The sequence below is a fragment of the Dermochelys coriacea genome, chromosome 12 (assembly GCF_009764565.3).
Source record: "Dermochelys coriacea isolate rDerCor1 chromosome 12, rDerCor1.pri.v4, whole genome shotgun sequence".
In the NCBI taxonomy this organism is placed as follows: Eukaryota; Metazoa; Chordata; order Testudines; family Dermochelyidae; genus Dermochelys; species Dermochelys coriacea.
In genome coordinates this window covers 42,587,485-42,602,211 of record NC_050079.1, presented here as the reverse complement: position 1 = coordinate 42,602,211, position 14,727 = coordinate 42,587,485, and the positions used below count along the sequence as shown (strand labels likewise).

Here is a 14,727-nt window from a genome sequence, read left to right as displayed (position 1 = left end):
TTCAACATATTCACGAATGATCTGGAAAAAGGGGTAAACAGTGAGGAGCAAAATTTGCAGACAATACAAACTTACTCAAGATAGTTAAGTCCAAAGCAGACTGCGAAGAATTACAAAGGGATCTCATTAAACTGGGTAACTGGGCAATAAAATGGCAGATGAAATTCAATGTTGATAAATGCAAAGTAATGCACATTGGAAAACATAATCCCAACTATACATTCAAAATGATGGGGTCTAAATTAGCTGTTGCCACTCAAGAAAGGGATCTTGGAGTCATTGTGGATAGTTCTCTGAAAACATCCGCTCAACATACAGCAGCAGTCAAAAAGGCTAACAGAATGTTACTAACCATTAGGAAAGGCATAGATAATAAGAGAGAAAATATCACAGTGCCTCTATACAAATTCATGGTACACCCACATCTTGAATACTGCATGCAGAGTTGGTTGCCCCATCTGAAAAAAAGATATATTAATATTGGAAAAGGTTCAGAGAAGGGCAACACAAATGATTAGGGATATGGAACAGCTTCTGTAAGAGGAGAGATTAAAAAGTCTGGGACTTTTCAGCTTGGAAAAGAGATGACTAAGAGGGGATATGATATAAAATATCGACTGGTGTTGAGAAAGTGAATAAGAAAATGTTAATTTCTCATTCACATAACACAAGAACTAGGGGTCACTCAATGAAATTAATAGGGCAGTCGGTTTAAAACAAACAAAAGGTAGTATTTTTTCCCACAACACTCAGTCAACTTGTGGAACTCATTGGCAGGGGATGTTGTGAAGGCCAAAAATATAACTGGGTTCAAAAGAGAACTAGATAAATTCAGGGAGGATAGATCCATCGATGGCTATTAGCCAGTGTAGTGAGGTGGAGTGGCCTCTGTCCAAACTGGAGTGTGAGGGACCACTACACTGCCCTGGGTGGGTGGAGCCAAATCTGCCCCGCCTCCTCACAGGAAGTACTAGGGCACGACAGGAAGTAGAAAAGGAGAGCCCTGGAGCTCAGTTGCTGCTGAGCTACAGGAGAGAGTGGATGTGTCTTCTAGGGAGCAGACTCCTGTGCAAGAGCCCTGCCTGGCCCCAGAGTGGACCAACACCTAGCCATCAGGGGAGGCACACGAGGACCCTGGGGAGCTGCCAGAGCTAGCAGCAACTGAATACCCTGAGGAGACGGGGGATTGTTGGACCATGGGACCCTACACCCAGACTGTGGTAGGAAGTAGCTGAGAGGGACCAGACTCTAGTCCAGTTCTGCTGCTGGAGTGTAAGTCAGTGTGTTGTGGGTGGATCCCTGCTGATCCAGTGGTGGACCACTCCGCCATTGTTAGGGACCTCGGTTGGGATGCGGGGGTGGGCCCATGTCCCCCTAACCTCTGCCACCCCACCCCAGGGGTGGCAGCCCTCCCACTCCTTAGGCCAAGAGGCCTACTTTGGTGCTCACCCCTGCCTGAGTCCCTAGACTGCTTTGGTGTTCACACTTGCTGGAGCCTCTAGACTGCTTTGGTGCTCAACCCTGCCTGAGTCCTGTTTGCCATTCCACCCTGCTTGAGGGCTGGGTTTATAGACTGCCACAGTTCTGCCTTGAATGCAGACCGGAGCCCTAACTGCCTGTGGCTCTGCTTTGCCCTGCCCAGAAGTCTAGAGCTTCCTGATAGACTGCTAATTATAGGCTGTTAATTACTGTCCGCCCAGCCAGGTGGCTGTGGGCTAAAGACTGTTGTGTTCCATCCTGCCCAGGGGGCTTGATCTCTCCCCTATATAATTGTTACTTGCAATCTGCCAGTAGTGGGCAGCATGGTCTCCCTCCCAACTAGAGGGTGAGGGACCACTGCAACCAGGAAGGTCACGGATGCCACACCATGCTCTGAGTGTCCCTAGCCTCTGTTTGCCAGACGCTGGGAGTAGACGACTTGATGACTGCCTGTTCTGTTCATTTCCTTTGAAGCACCTGGCATTGGCGACTGTCAGAAGACAGGATACTGGGCTAGATGGACCAGTGGTCTGACCCTGTGTGGCTTTCTTGTGGTATTAGTGTAGTCATCAGCTGACATCAGTACAGCTCTTTGAAAATAAAACATTCTGTGTAAATGCTAAATATTATTATTCATCACCCATAACCTAAGTGTTTTCCTACCATTTAAAAAACCCTGAGCTCTATGTAGTATGCAGATGCAGGATAATGCCAGAAACAGAAGATAAAAATGTGTCCAAATACAGATGAAAATTTTGGGCTCAGTTTTTGGATCTGGATTAGCTATGCCTGTATGCAGCCAAAATGGTTTTGGGGAAGGGGGTATCTAATGGTTAGTATGCCAATTATATGTCACCCTGATCCTAGACTAGTCAGCATGTATTTTGGCTCCCAGCACAACCATGCTCCTTTATCCAGGGCTAGGAGAGGGTCACATAGAGCTAGCTATATTGACTAGACTCCACTTGGGATTTTCCATTCCAAGGAATGCTCACCTGGCTTGTTGGGCCACATTTATTGCCCATTTGCATCCACAGGGTGGTGCAAAGGGAATAATTTTTGACCCAAGAATCGGACCCTTTATATTTAGGGCATTTGACCAAGATATATGGGATGAGATAGTTACTCACCTTGTGCAGTAACTGAGGTTCTTCGAGATGTGTCCCCTTCTGGGTGCTCCACTTCAGATGTCGGTGAATTGGAGATTTTCGGTAGCACTATTGATGGGGGTGTGCCTGCGCAGTAGCTGTCTTGCAGCACCACTCGTGAATCATCTAGCACATGCACGACCTGACCCCTTCAGTTCCTTCTCTACCGTGTAATGTTTACCTTGTACTCTGAAGTAGAGGAGAGAAGGGTGGGTAGTGGAGCACTCACAGGGAGACACATCTCGAAAAACCTCAGTTATTGTTTAAGGTAAGTAACCTTCTCTTCTTCTTTGACTGCTGCCCCTGTGGGTGTTCCACTTCGAGTGAACGTAGAGCAGTACCCTCATGAGGATGGAAGTGTCTTCGGAGTTGTTTGTTGCTGAGGCTAGTACAGTGAGCCCTAGTCTTATGTCTGAGCTTGAACAGAGAGTAATTGCAGAGTGGTTTGTGAATGTGTGTTCAGAGGCCCAGTTGGCCGCCCTGCAGATGTCTAGAATGGGCACATTGTGTAGGAATCTATGGAGATAGATAAAGCTCTCACTGAGTGGGTTATGATGCCCGGAGGGGTTTCAGTGTTATGTAGTGAATAGATACAGCTGGATATCCATTTAGATACTTTTTGTGTAGATATGGGAGAGTCCTTTGATTGTTCTGTTGTTGACACAAAAAGTCTAGGTGATTTTCAGAAGGGCTTCATTCTGTCCAGATAAAAGGCTAAGGCATGGTGAACATCTAATGTGTGGTTTCAGAGTAGCAGCCGTGTTAGTCTGTATTCGCAAAAAGAAAAGGAGTACTTATAGCACCTTAGAGACTAATGTGTGTAGAACTTCCTCTTGAGCGTTGGTGTGTGGTTTTGGATGAAATGTAGGTAAGTGAATCAGTTGGTTGAGGAGGAATGAAGACAATATTTTGGGCATAAATTTAGGATGTGTTCTAAGTGTCACTTTATCCTTGAAGAAAACTGTGTATGGGAGTGAGCCATGAGAGCCCCTTTCTCGCTGACTCTATGCAGATGTAAAGGCGACCAGGAATGCCACTTTCATAGATAAGTGAAGTAATGAGCATGTGGCTAAAGGTCTGACTGGGGTTCTGGTTAGACTTCTAAGCACCAGAAGTCCCATGCTGGTGTGGGTTCTCAGATGTCCAGGTATATGTTCTGTATTCCTGTGAGAAATCGCTTAGTAATCCAGTGAGCGAATATGAAGTCCTGTCCACCTGTTGATGGAAGGCTATGATGGCAGCAAGGTGAACTCTAAGTGAACTTGTAACAAGCCCTGAGTTCTTTAGGGATAATAAATATTCCAGGATTAGTGATAGTGTTGCTTGGTTTGCAGATATGTTTGTTCAGGTGCCACAAAGTATCTTTTCCATTTTTGGAGATAAGTATTATGCGTGTTGTGTTTCCTGCTGTTTATTAACACCTGTTTTACTTGTTCTGAGCAGGTTAGTTTGTCGTGGTGGAGCCGAAAAGGAACCACGCCTTCAGGTGAAGTTTCTCCAGGTCCAGATGTAGGACTTGACCATCATCCTGAGAAAGAAGGAGGGCTGTCAAGCGATTAAAAAAATTAATCATGATTAATCATATGATTAAAAAAATTAATCACGATTAATCGCACAGTTAAACAATAACAGAATACCATTTATTTAAATATTTTTGGATGTTTTCTATATTTTCAAATATATTGATTTCAATTACAACACAGAATACGAAGTATTCTATACGAAGTATATAGTGCTCACTTTACTTTTGATTACAAATATTTGCACTGTAAAAAAAAGAGATAGTATTTTTCAATTCACGTAATACAAGTACTGTAGTGCAATCTCTTTATCATGAAAGTTGAACTTACAAATGTAGAATTATGTACAAAAAAACTGCATTCAAAAATGAAACAATATAAAACTTTAGAGTCTAAAAAGTCTAATCAGTCCTATTTCTTGTTCAGCCAATTGCTCAAACAAGTTTGTTTATATTTGCAGGAACAAGACAGAACAAAAAGTAATGGTCTCAAGTTGCAGTGGGGGAGGTTTAGGTTGAATATTAGGAAAAACTTTTTCACTGGGAGGGTGGTGAAGCACTGGAATGTGTTACCTAGGGAGGTGGTAGAATCTCCTTCCTTTGAGGTTTTTAAGGTCAGGCTTGAAAAAGTCCTGGCTGGGATGATTTAGTTGGGGATTGGTCCTACTTTGAGCAGGGGTTTGCACTATATGACCTTCTTAGGTCCCTTCCAACCCTGCTATTCTATGATTCTATAAAATAATGCTGCCCACTTCTTGTTCACAATGTCACCTGAAAGTGAGAACAGGTGTTCTTATAACACTGTTGTAGCCGGTGTCACAAGATATTTACATGCCAGATGTGCTAAACATTCATATGTCCCTTCATGCTTCAACCACCATTCCAAAGGACATGCGTCCATGCTGATGATGGGTTCTGCTCGATAACCATCCAAAGAAATGAGGACGGACACATGTTCATTTTCAGCATCTGAGTCAGATGCCACCAGCAGAAGATTGATTTTCTTCTTTGGTGGTTTGGGTTCTGTAGTTTCCACATTGGAGTGTTGCTTTTTTAAAAGTTCTGAAAGCATGCTCCACACCTCATCCCTCTCAGATTTTGGAAGGCACTTCAGATTCTCAAATCTTGGGTCAAGTGCTGTAGCTATCTTTAGAAATCTCACATTGGTACTTTCTTTGCATTTTGTCAAATCTACAGCAGAAGTGTTCTTAAAATGAACAACATGTACTGAGTCATCATCTGAGACTACTATAACATGAAATATATGGCAGAATGTAGGTAAAATAGAGCTGGAGACATACAAGTTCAGTCACAAATTTAATTAATGCGTTTTTTTTTAACGAGCATCATCAGCATGGAAGCATGTCCTCTGGAATGGTGGCCAAAGCATGAAGGGGCATACGAATGTTTAGCATATCTGGCACATAAATACCTTGCAGTGCCAGCTACAAATGCCTGTTCTTTCTGGTGACATTGTAAATAAGAAGTGGGCAGCATCATCTCCCATAAATGTAAACAAACTTGTTTGTCTGAGCGGTTGGCTGAATGAGAAGTAGGACTGAATGGACTTGTAGGCTCTAAAGTTTTGCATTGTCTTGGTTTTGAGTGCAGTTATGTAAAAAGGCCACATTTGTAAGTTGCACTTTCACAATAAAGAGATTGCACTACAGTACTTGTATGAAGTGAATTGAAAAATACTGTTTCTTTTGTTTATCATTTTTACAGTGCAAATATTTGTAATCAAAAATTATAATATAGACTGAGTAGTGTACATTTTGTATTCTGTGTTGTAATTGAAATCAATATATTTGAAAACATAGAAAAAACATCCAAAATATTTAATACATCTCCATTGGTATTCTATTGTTTAACAATGCAATTAAAACTGCGATTAATCATGATTTTTTTTAATCATGATTAATTTTTTGAGTTAACTGTGATTAATTGACAGCCCTAGAAAGAAGATTCCATTGGTCAGGGAGAGTGTGCAGATCGCCATGCATGTTAGGTAAGGGAATCATGTCTATCTGGGCCATATCGGGACTATGAGTATTATATTGGTCCTGTCAGTTCATATTTTGTGTATTACTTTGGAGATTAAAGGTATTGGTGGGAATGCATATAGGAGAGGAGAGTTCCATCTGATGAGAAAAGTGTTCCCTAGGCATCATGCTCTTAGTCCTGCTCATGAGCAAAACTTTGGGCATTTCTTGTTTACTGATGTTGGGAACAGATCTATGTGTGGGGATCCCCACTTGTGGAATATGTGTTGTGTTATTTCGATGTTCAGTTCCCATTTATGCTCTTGGGAAAACGGTCTGCTTAATGTATCCACTCCCATGTTCTGTTGACCTGAGAGGTATGCTGCTCTAAGAGTAATGTTGTGTTTTATGCATCAGTTCCATAATTTTAAGACCTCTGTGTATAGGGAGTGGAAACATGCTCCACCCTGTCGGTTTATATAGAACATACACACAACGTTGTTCATCAGGATTTGTTTTGCCTCATATAATAGGGAGGAAATGTAGGCCCATGTTGCAGACCTTGTGTAATTCGAGCAGGTTGATGTGTAAATGTGTTTCCGTGGGGGACCACTTGCCTTGGGTTGTATGTTGATTCAAGTGAGTTCCCCATCCGATCAGTGAGGTATCTGTTATTTATATGAATGGTGGAGTCTGTTGAAATGGGATACCTGACCAAACGTTTATTGGATTTGTCCACCACTGTACTGATGATAGAACTTCTGGGGTCCGTATGAGTCTTTTGTTTAAGCTGTGCTTTCATGGTATATATACAGAGCTCAGCCATCCTTGTAGGCAGTGCATGTGCAGTCTTGCGTGTTTTACAATGAAAGAGGTGGCTGCCATATCTTCTAAGAGTTGTAGGCAGGTGCATGCAGATGCCCATGGGCTGTCTAAAATCACCAGTTTAAGGGAGGTTGTGATGGGGTCAAGACTCACCACCTCTGGTGCCTCCCGCTAGTTGCTCCAGGAATTAGCTCCATGTCCAGTCATGGAGAACCCTCTGCGCATGGTGTCTTGCCCATCATTTGCTCTGCTGCCTTGGGACCTGGTGTGCTCCCCGCTCGGAGGCATCCACTTCAGGACACTGCCCTGCTGCAGTGCCCACTACTCCAGACTCATCCCCTTCTGGGGGGTGGAGGGGTTAACAGCAGTCTTTGGGACTTTCACTTGCCTCAGTGGCCAACCACAACCCAAAGTCTAGCCCCTTAGCTGTCTGTATTGGCCACCGTCTTACACTGCACCTGGGCATGGAAGGGAGGAAGGAGGGAGACCCAGGCCCGCCCGCTACTCTGGGTCCCAATCCAGGAACCATCTAGTGGCAGCCTCTTTCTGCCCTCCTTCATTCCCCTCTTGTCCACCTATTCTTCCCTGGGCCAGGCCCTGTGCACCTTCTTGGCCCTTTGTAGCAGGGTCTGCAGCCTGGCAGGTAACGGGGCTGGAGCTCTCTCCTGCTCCCCCGAGTCTGCCCAGCACTGCTCTGTCCAAGGTGCTGGCTCCTTGCTTCAGGAGCCTGTCCTTCTCCCTCGCTAGTCAGGGAGAGACTGCCTTCTTCTTGCCCGGCCCTGATTGGCTACCTCTTCCTTCCCGGATTGGCCTCCACAGGCCTTTATTGATTGGCTGCTGGACTGCACAGCCTCAAAAGGCCTGTTCCAGCCCTCTTCTCAAGGGGTGGGGCGACTGCCCCCCACAGAGGTCATTGCTCTGAATTGGGGCATCGGCAATGATGCTTTGGCCTCCACTGAGTTCAGGTGTGCTCCTATGAAGTCCAGTTGTACTGGAGTTAGGGTAGATTTTTTACTCATTGATTTGTGGTCCTAGGGAGCGAAAAAGAGGTATGGTTTATCGAGTGACGTGTAATATTTCTGTCTGGCTAGGGCCTTTTAGAAGGCATTCATCCAGGTATAGGAAGATCAATATTCTCTGCCTGTGCAATTGCGCTGATACCACCACTAGGGCTTTAGTAAAAACTCATGGAGCCGTCGATAGTCTGAATGGCAATACTCTGTATTGGAAGTCTGGTCCCACTGTGAATCATAGGAAGCAACTGTGAGTGGGATGGATGGTAATGTGAAAATATGCATCTTGTAGGTCGACGGCTGAGAACCTGTCCTCTTCTTCCAGAGCTTGGATGATCGGGTTCAATGTGACCATTTTGAATCTGTGGGATGGACAAATTTGTTGAGTTTTCTGAGATCTAGAATGGGTCTCCAACCTCCATTTTTCTTTTGAGTAGGAAATAAAGGGAATAAAATCCCTTCCCTCTGTGTTGTGTTGGAACTTGTTCCACAGTCCCTACTTGTAGAAGGTGATATACATCTTTTCTCAAAAGTTGCTCACGAGAAGGGTCCCTAAAGAGGGAAGGGGGTGGCGGGGTGGGTCAGTGGGTTGGAGGTAAAGGAGATGGTATAACTCATTTGAATCATTTCTAAAACCCATGGGTCTGTGGTGATAGAAGTCCACATATGATAAAACGGTCTAAGCCAATGACCAAAGGTTTGTGATACTTGTCTTATTGGTGCTGGTGGTCAGGGGAAGTCAGTCAGACCCTCAATCAACATTTCAAAATTGTGTCTTGTTTGGTGGTGCGTGGGATGTCACAGCCTGATATTGGCTCTGTGGTCTGTATCTTTGGTTGTCATATGGTCTCTGATGGCACTGTGCCATGTTGTCTTTGCTTTGATTGTAAGGTTGGTATATACATCTCCTGTTAGGGTGTGTGTAAATCCCGAGGGTCCTCAGTGTCAATCTAGAGTCCTTCATGAAATGGAGAACTTAATCTGTTTTAGTGGAGAAGAGCTTGTCCCTGTTGAATGGGAAGTCCTTTACTTTGTTCTGAAGTTTCCTTGGGATACCCGATGAGTGTAACCAAGATGCTCTGCACATGACGATGGCTGTCGTGGTGGTGTATAATGCTGTGTCTGCCACATTGAGGGATGCCTGGAGCGCTGTTCTAGCAATAAGTTGGTATTCATTGATGATGCCTCAGAATTGGTCTTTTTTTTCCTCCAGAATTTCCTGGAAAAAAGTTCGTTTTGGTATAATTGTCATGATCATAGTTAGTGAGTAATGCCATGTAATTGATCATGCAGAATTGAAGAGTCGCTGATGAGTAAACTTTTCTCCCCAAGAGGTCTAATGTCTTCCAATCCTTGTCTTGGTGTGTGGATCTGAATTGAGGTTGTTTGCCCTGTTGGTTGACCACATCCACCATTAAGGAGCTGGGTTGTGGGTGTGAGAAGAGGAAGTCCATGCCTTTATTTGGCACATAGTATTTCCTATTGGTATGCTTACTGGTTGAAGGGATGGTAGCAGGTGTTTGCCACACTGTTTCTGCAGGTTCCATCAAAGGGTCACTTATGGGAAATGCTATTTTTGTTGTAGAAGTAGTATGTAAGATCTTGAGGAGTTGGTTTTGCATCTCTGATACTTTCTCAAGAGGAATATTTTGGCTCTGTGCCACCTGCCTGAATAACTCCTGAAAGTGTTTGAAGTCATGTGTAGTAGTGGAGGGTGGGGCATTACTGCCTTATCGGGGGAGGAAGAGGAGTTGTGATCAGCGGATGTTTCATGTTCCGTGGTCTCATCCCTGTCTTCCCACACCTCCTCTATCACCTCAGAGGGCTCGGGTATTACTCTCATTGCAGCGTGTATAGGTTTCCTGTGAGAAGTGGGAGGTCTGTGGAAATGAGCCCTTAGGCTGCTCATGAGTACCATTGTGACTATTGAATGGAGAATGGCATGGGAGGGCACATCCAAGGGTTAGCGAGCCATGGGGGCATGTCCCTGGTGCTCCGTTCCCTGGATCTATGAGGTTCCGTGTCTCAGGGGGAGCTATGTCCAGATGAGAAAACTGCCTTCTCTATGTCATCCTCATCATCACTTGAAAAAGATGGAGAATTGGGGGATTCTGGTTGGTCTGGTGCTATTGGTACTGTCAAGCAGGCAGTGCCGAGCAGTGGACATCTGGGAGCAGAGGACACTTCCATATCTGATGTGTGCATAAGGGGGATCAGTGCCATCATATGCAGTACCGTATCCTTCTGCACAGCCACCGTCAGTGGAAGTGTGGCTGGTGGTGACCCTTCGTGTGTAGCCTTCTTTGGTGCCGGTCTTAGCCCATGAGCTCAGTGCTAGAAGGGGAACCATCACAAGTGGTTGAGGTTGCAGTACCGTGCTCTTTGTAGGGGTAGTCAATGCCATGGAGGAGCAGGCTGCTTTATGCCTGCTACTCGACTCCTTTCTGCTGCCAGCAAGGTCCTGGAGTGGACAGTGCCAGAGGTGCCCAGTGCATCAAAGGTGCTCGCTCTGGAGGAGGTCGGCACCACAGGCAGCAATCTTGCCAGAGACCATTTCTTTTCCAATGGCTCTCAGCTTGGTGGAGACATGGCCCTTTTCCTTGATTTTGTGGAGGTGGCACTTCATCTGTACCTGGAAGATGTGCCCAGGGAGTCCCTTGTCCTGGATTTTCCAGGGTCCGATGCTGGAATAAGGGATTTCTCCATTAAAATGAGTTTAAGGAGAAGATCCCTATCTCTCCTTGCTTTTGTTTTAAGATTGTTGCAGTGAGTGCACTTCTGCGGTATGTGCGACGCATCTAAGCATCGGATACGTAAGGCATGGCCATCAGAGAGTGGCATTGCATCCTTGCACAAAGTGCATCTTTTAAAGCTGGGGAGCCAGGCATATTTGAGGCATCCCTTTTGTGAAAAATGGAGGATGGGGTAAACAAAAGGGTTTTTTTTAAACTGTTATCTAACTAGGTTTAACTAACGCTAATGTACAAAGTAACAAACTGTTCATAAAAAGGGTAAAAACTAAACTATCTAACTTAACCTAATCTTATTTTAAGGTTCTCAGTGACACTGCTAATGGACTCCATCTCAAGCTGAGGATGGTTGAGAAGGAACTGAAAGGGTTGGGCCGTGCGCATTCTATATGAGGCATCAGTGAGACTGCTACTGTGCATGCGCACCCCAACCAGACACTGCTACTGAAAATCTCTGATCGATTGGTGCCGGGAGACACTGACACCTGAAATGGAGGACCTGCAGGGACAGCATTTGAAGAACATTCCCTCCCTCATTTCCTCCTTAGAGTAAGACTTGGAGAAATTATGCTCTCATTAAATGCCAGCAGGATTCTCAGAGAGCTCGGAGAAGTTGTAACAGCCCAAATTTGAGAACTGTTTTCCTTCAAGACAGCCACAAGGTTTAGTTAAATTAGGTTTAACTGATTACTAATGGGGGACCTGAAATGCTTTCTATAAGGACAGAAGGCAATTTAGATCCTCACTATAAACAATGGATTAAGAAGCTTAGTTACAAATTCAAAATGTGAAACAAATTACACAAGCCTCATAAAACAATTAAATCATTACCAAAGTATGTGATATGACAGTATCAATGGGCTGTTATAGCACACACTAGGCAGAGCAAGATCAGGAGTCTGTCAGGAATCCTTCCTAGGCCCAGGACTATCTCCCCATTTCCAGTGCTCTTTTTCCCTTTATTCGTTTTTCATGATAGTTTCTCCTCTCTGCCCTCCTTCCCCCCCGCCCCCAAAGCAAATGCAAAAACAAACATCACAGCTGCACTGCTCACAGATCAGTACATTCGAATCATATGGGCGGCTGGCTTGCAGCTGCTGCTAACACTACTTCTCAACCAGAAGTCCATGATTGTTCCAACCATTCATCCAATGTTTTAAGATTCTTATCCATTCAGCAATTCTTGAGTGATATTGACTTTTTTAGACAATGGACTGGGACTGTTATGTAGACTTCTGTAGCTGCTATGAGCTGTTATCTGCTTGAGTTTTAGAGGGCCATTGGGTTCCTTCACTTTAAAAGATCTCTCTGTTCCACAGGGACACATGAGCGTAGTATACCGGGATTCAGATTCTCTCTGACATGCTGCAAGTTGTGTGACTGCAGCAGGAGGTATCCATGTACAATAATAACCCCAGGATCCAGATATGAGACTCTGAAAGATCATATGTACCTCTCTGATAACCAGTGCCAGACTTCAGACTCACAGTGCAATCTCCATTGGGGCAGACAGCATACTTCTCTTTACAGTGACCTCTCTCAGTCTATAATCTAGGCTGTAATGCTAGCCCAAGGGCTGCCTTCTTCAGTGGGGAAGGAAGAAAAGAACTGAATGTGATTTTTTCCTAGTAGATTTTGTACAGTTTTGCAGGTAATAACATTGTTTTCTGTGTGCTGTGAGAGATGCTGCCAGTTGGATGAGTGGGCCCTGCGTCCTAGGATAGATCGATCCCAGAGGTTCCATGTCATTTCCAGGGGATTTGCTAAAGAAGCTACTTATGTCCCTTTTTCATTTTCACCAGCTCATTACCAGCTGCTGCTGCTTCATGCAATTCAGCAACACCTGCAGGAATGAAACCCTCCCCCGCCCCCTTCAAGCCAATTCTGGTTTAGATAACTTTCTTTATAATTAAAAACAAGACAACATTAAAACAACTGATCAGACCCCAAAACTGAAACCATGTCACATCAGCACACAAGGTTGGTTTGTTTGTTTTTTTTCCATTTTTTTTTTAAAAGGGCAGCCCAGCTCCAGACTAAGCAACTGATCCCTGGCTTAACTTTTAAATTAAGACCATTGTAAATTTGGGAACTTGAGAAGAGATAGAGAGGATACCCATAATCCTTTGCAAATGTCAAGTGGCTCTCAATATTGGTTACTTTTCAAAGGTAGCTAGGTTACAATGTACTGCACTAATGAAAAAGCCCTGTCAGGACCACTCCATAGGGTTTCAGTCAATATGCATAATATTATTGGGCTTTGGAAGGATTAAAGATTGTTTCTCCTGCTTCCTCATAATATGGTGATCTCTTGAGCTCCAGGCACAGAAGGTGCCTCCTTGTTTAAAGAGGTACACAGAGAACTTTAGCATTAAACAGGAGGCCAGGATGCCCCTATCAATTGCTCCCCCTGGTGGCGAGCTTGTTTATACAGACAATATTTTTCCATTCAAATATGTCTCAGTTTTAAATAGTTTACATAAACTGCTCTGATTGCTGTTATTGATAGTTTATTCATTCCATTTATTAAGTGATCTTGATATAAAAAAATTCCACCTGAATCCCTTTATCAAGTGCTTTCCAAAGGCTTAAAGGAGAAATGAAATGTTCTTAAAGTAAATTTGAAAAGATGCTTAAGATTCTAAATCATTAACAGAATATGGGGATGGATTTAGAAATTAAAAATACATTCTTGAACAAAATATCTGAAAAATCATTTCCATTTTACATATCTGTCTGAAGTTGAATTCAGTACTGAGGTTTCCTGTCCAAGTGTTTTATTTCTTGACAAACACCTGATGCAGAATAAAGAATTATAATACTTAACACTTACATAGAGATTTATATTTTCAGAGACTGATCTCTTCACCTCCATGGAAGTTTTATCTGAGGAAGGAGTGTAGGATCAAGCACTCAAAACAATGTAAATATGTATTGTTATGAGCTCTTTGTTTTCTGTATTAAGTGACTTTGAAGGCATCATCTCTTGCAGAAGACACCTGAACTGCTGAATTCAGACCGGAATTCTGTCAGATACAATAACCTTTTGGAAAAAATTTCACTTCCCCTTCAAGTTTGTATTACCTTGTTCTGATATTAAATACAATTTCAACTAACCCTGTAACAGTTAGCTCCTCAACTTCCTTCTGAATTTTACAGACTTTGGTGATGTTCCCTCTGAATCTACTTTTTACAAATACATATATAGAAATTGTGGGTAAAATTCTGCTCTTACACTGACATAACTCCACTCAAGTCAATGAAATTACTTCAGATTTACCCCAGTATAATGAAGAGCAGAAACTGGCCTATTTCGATAACAATTCTTCTTGAATCTCTGAAGCATGCTGGCTGTCACTGCTGTACTTTCTCCAGTTCTAAAATATGCTTTTTATATTGTAATGACAGTGGTTCATGGTATCTAAATGTGGCCTTGCTAGTACATTGTATTAGAGTTGGAATCATCCCTCATATTGACTTGATATCTTGAGATTTGCAAAGCACAACTATTATCTCTGAAGACGATAGTTCTAAAATATTAATGTTTTTCTATTATTAACTTTATCTTTACGGTATACAAAGAAAATGAGATAAGAAACCAGAACCTATACATTTATGTAGGTAAAGAAGCAATATTTTTAACTCAGCCCAGTGAAATATTATAGCCAAAAATGATTATGTGCGTTGCAAAAAATGACGTAACATCAGACCTTCACAATACAACTTGAGCAAAGGCCTTGATACAAACAAATATGTAGCAAAATCTCCCAATAGGATGTTTCTGGCCATATTTACACCAGCAAAACTTGTGTCATGGGCCATGACCTGGAGGTACAGGTTAAAAGTAACCTGGAAAAGTATAAATTTTCAGTTCCCATCACAAGATAGTGACAATGGGAAGAGAAGACTCAGGAAGTATCAAAAGCCTGAATGCTGTCTTAGAATGCAGCCCATCAGGGTAATCTGATTGCAGGCTGCTAGACATTGTGCTGATGTTTACCATCTGCAGCT

General features: G+C 43.3%; 1 long non-coding RNA gene across 1 annotated transcript; it reads left to right on the top strand.

The window, feature by feature from the left end:
- The first annotated feature begins 885 nt into the window (after positions 1-885).
- LOC119841196 lies at positions 886-14,512 on the top strand. Its single transcript, XR_005288437.2, has 2 exons — positions 886-1,272; positions 11,020-14,512. It is a non-coding gene; the product is annotated as an uncharacterized LOC119841196 (long non-coding RNA).
- The last annotated feature ends 215 nt before the right edge of the window (positions 14,513-14,727 follow it).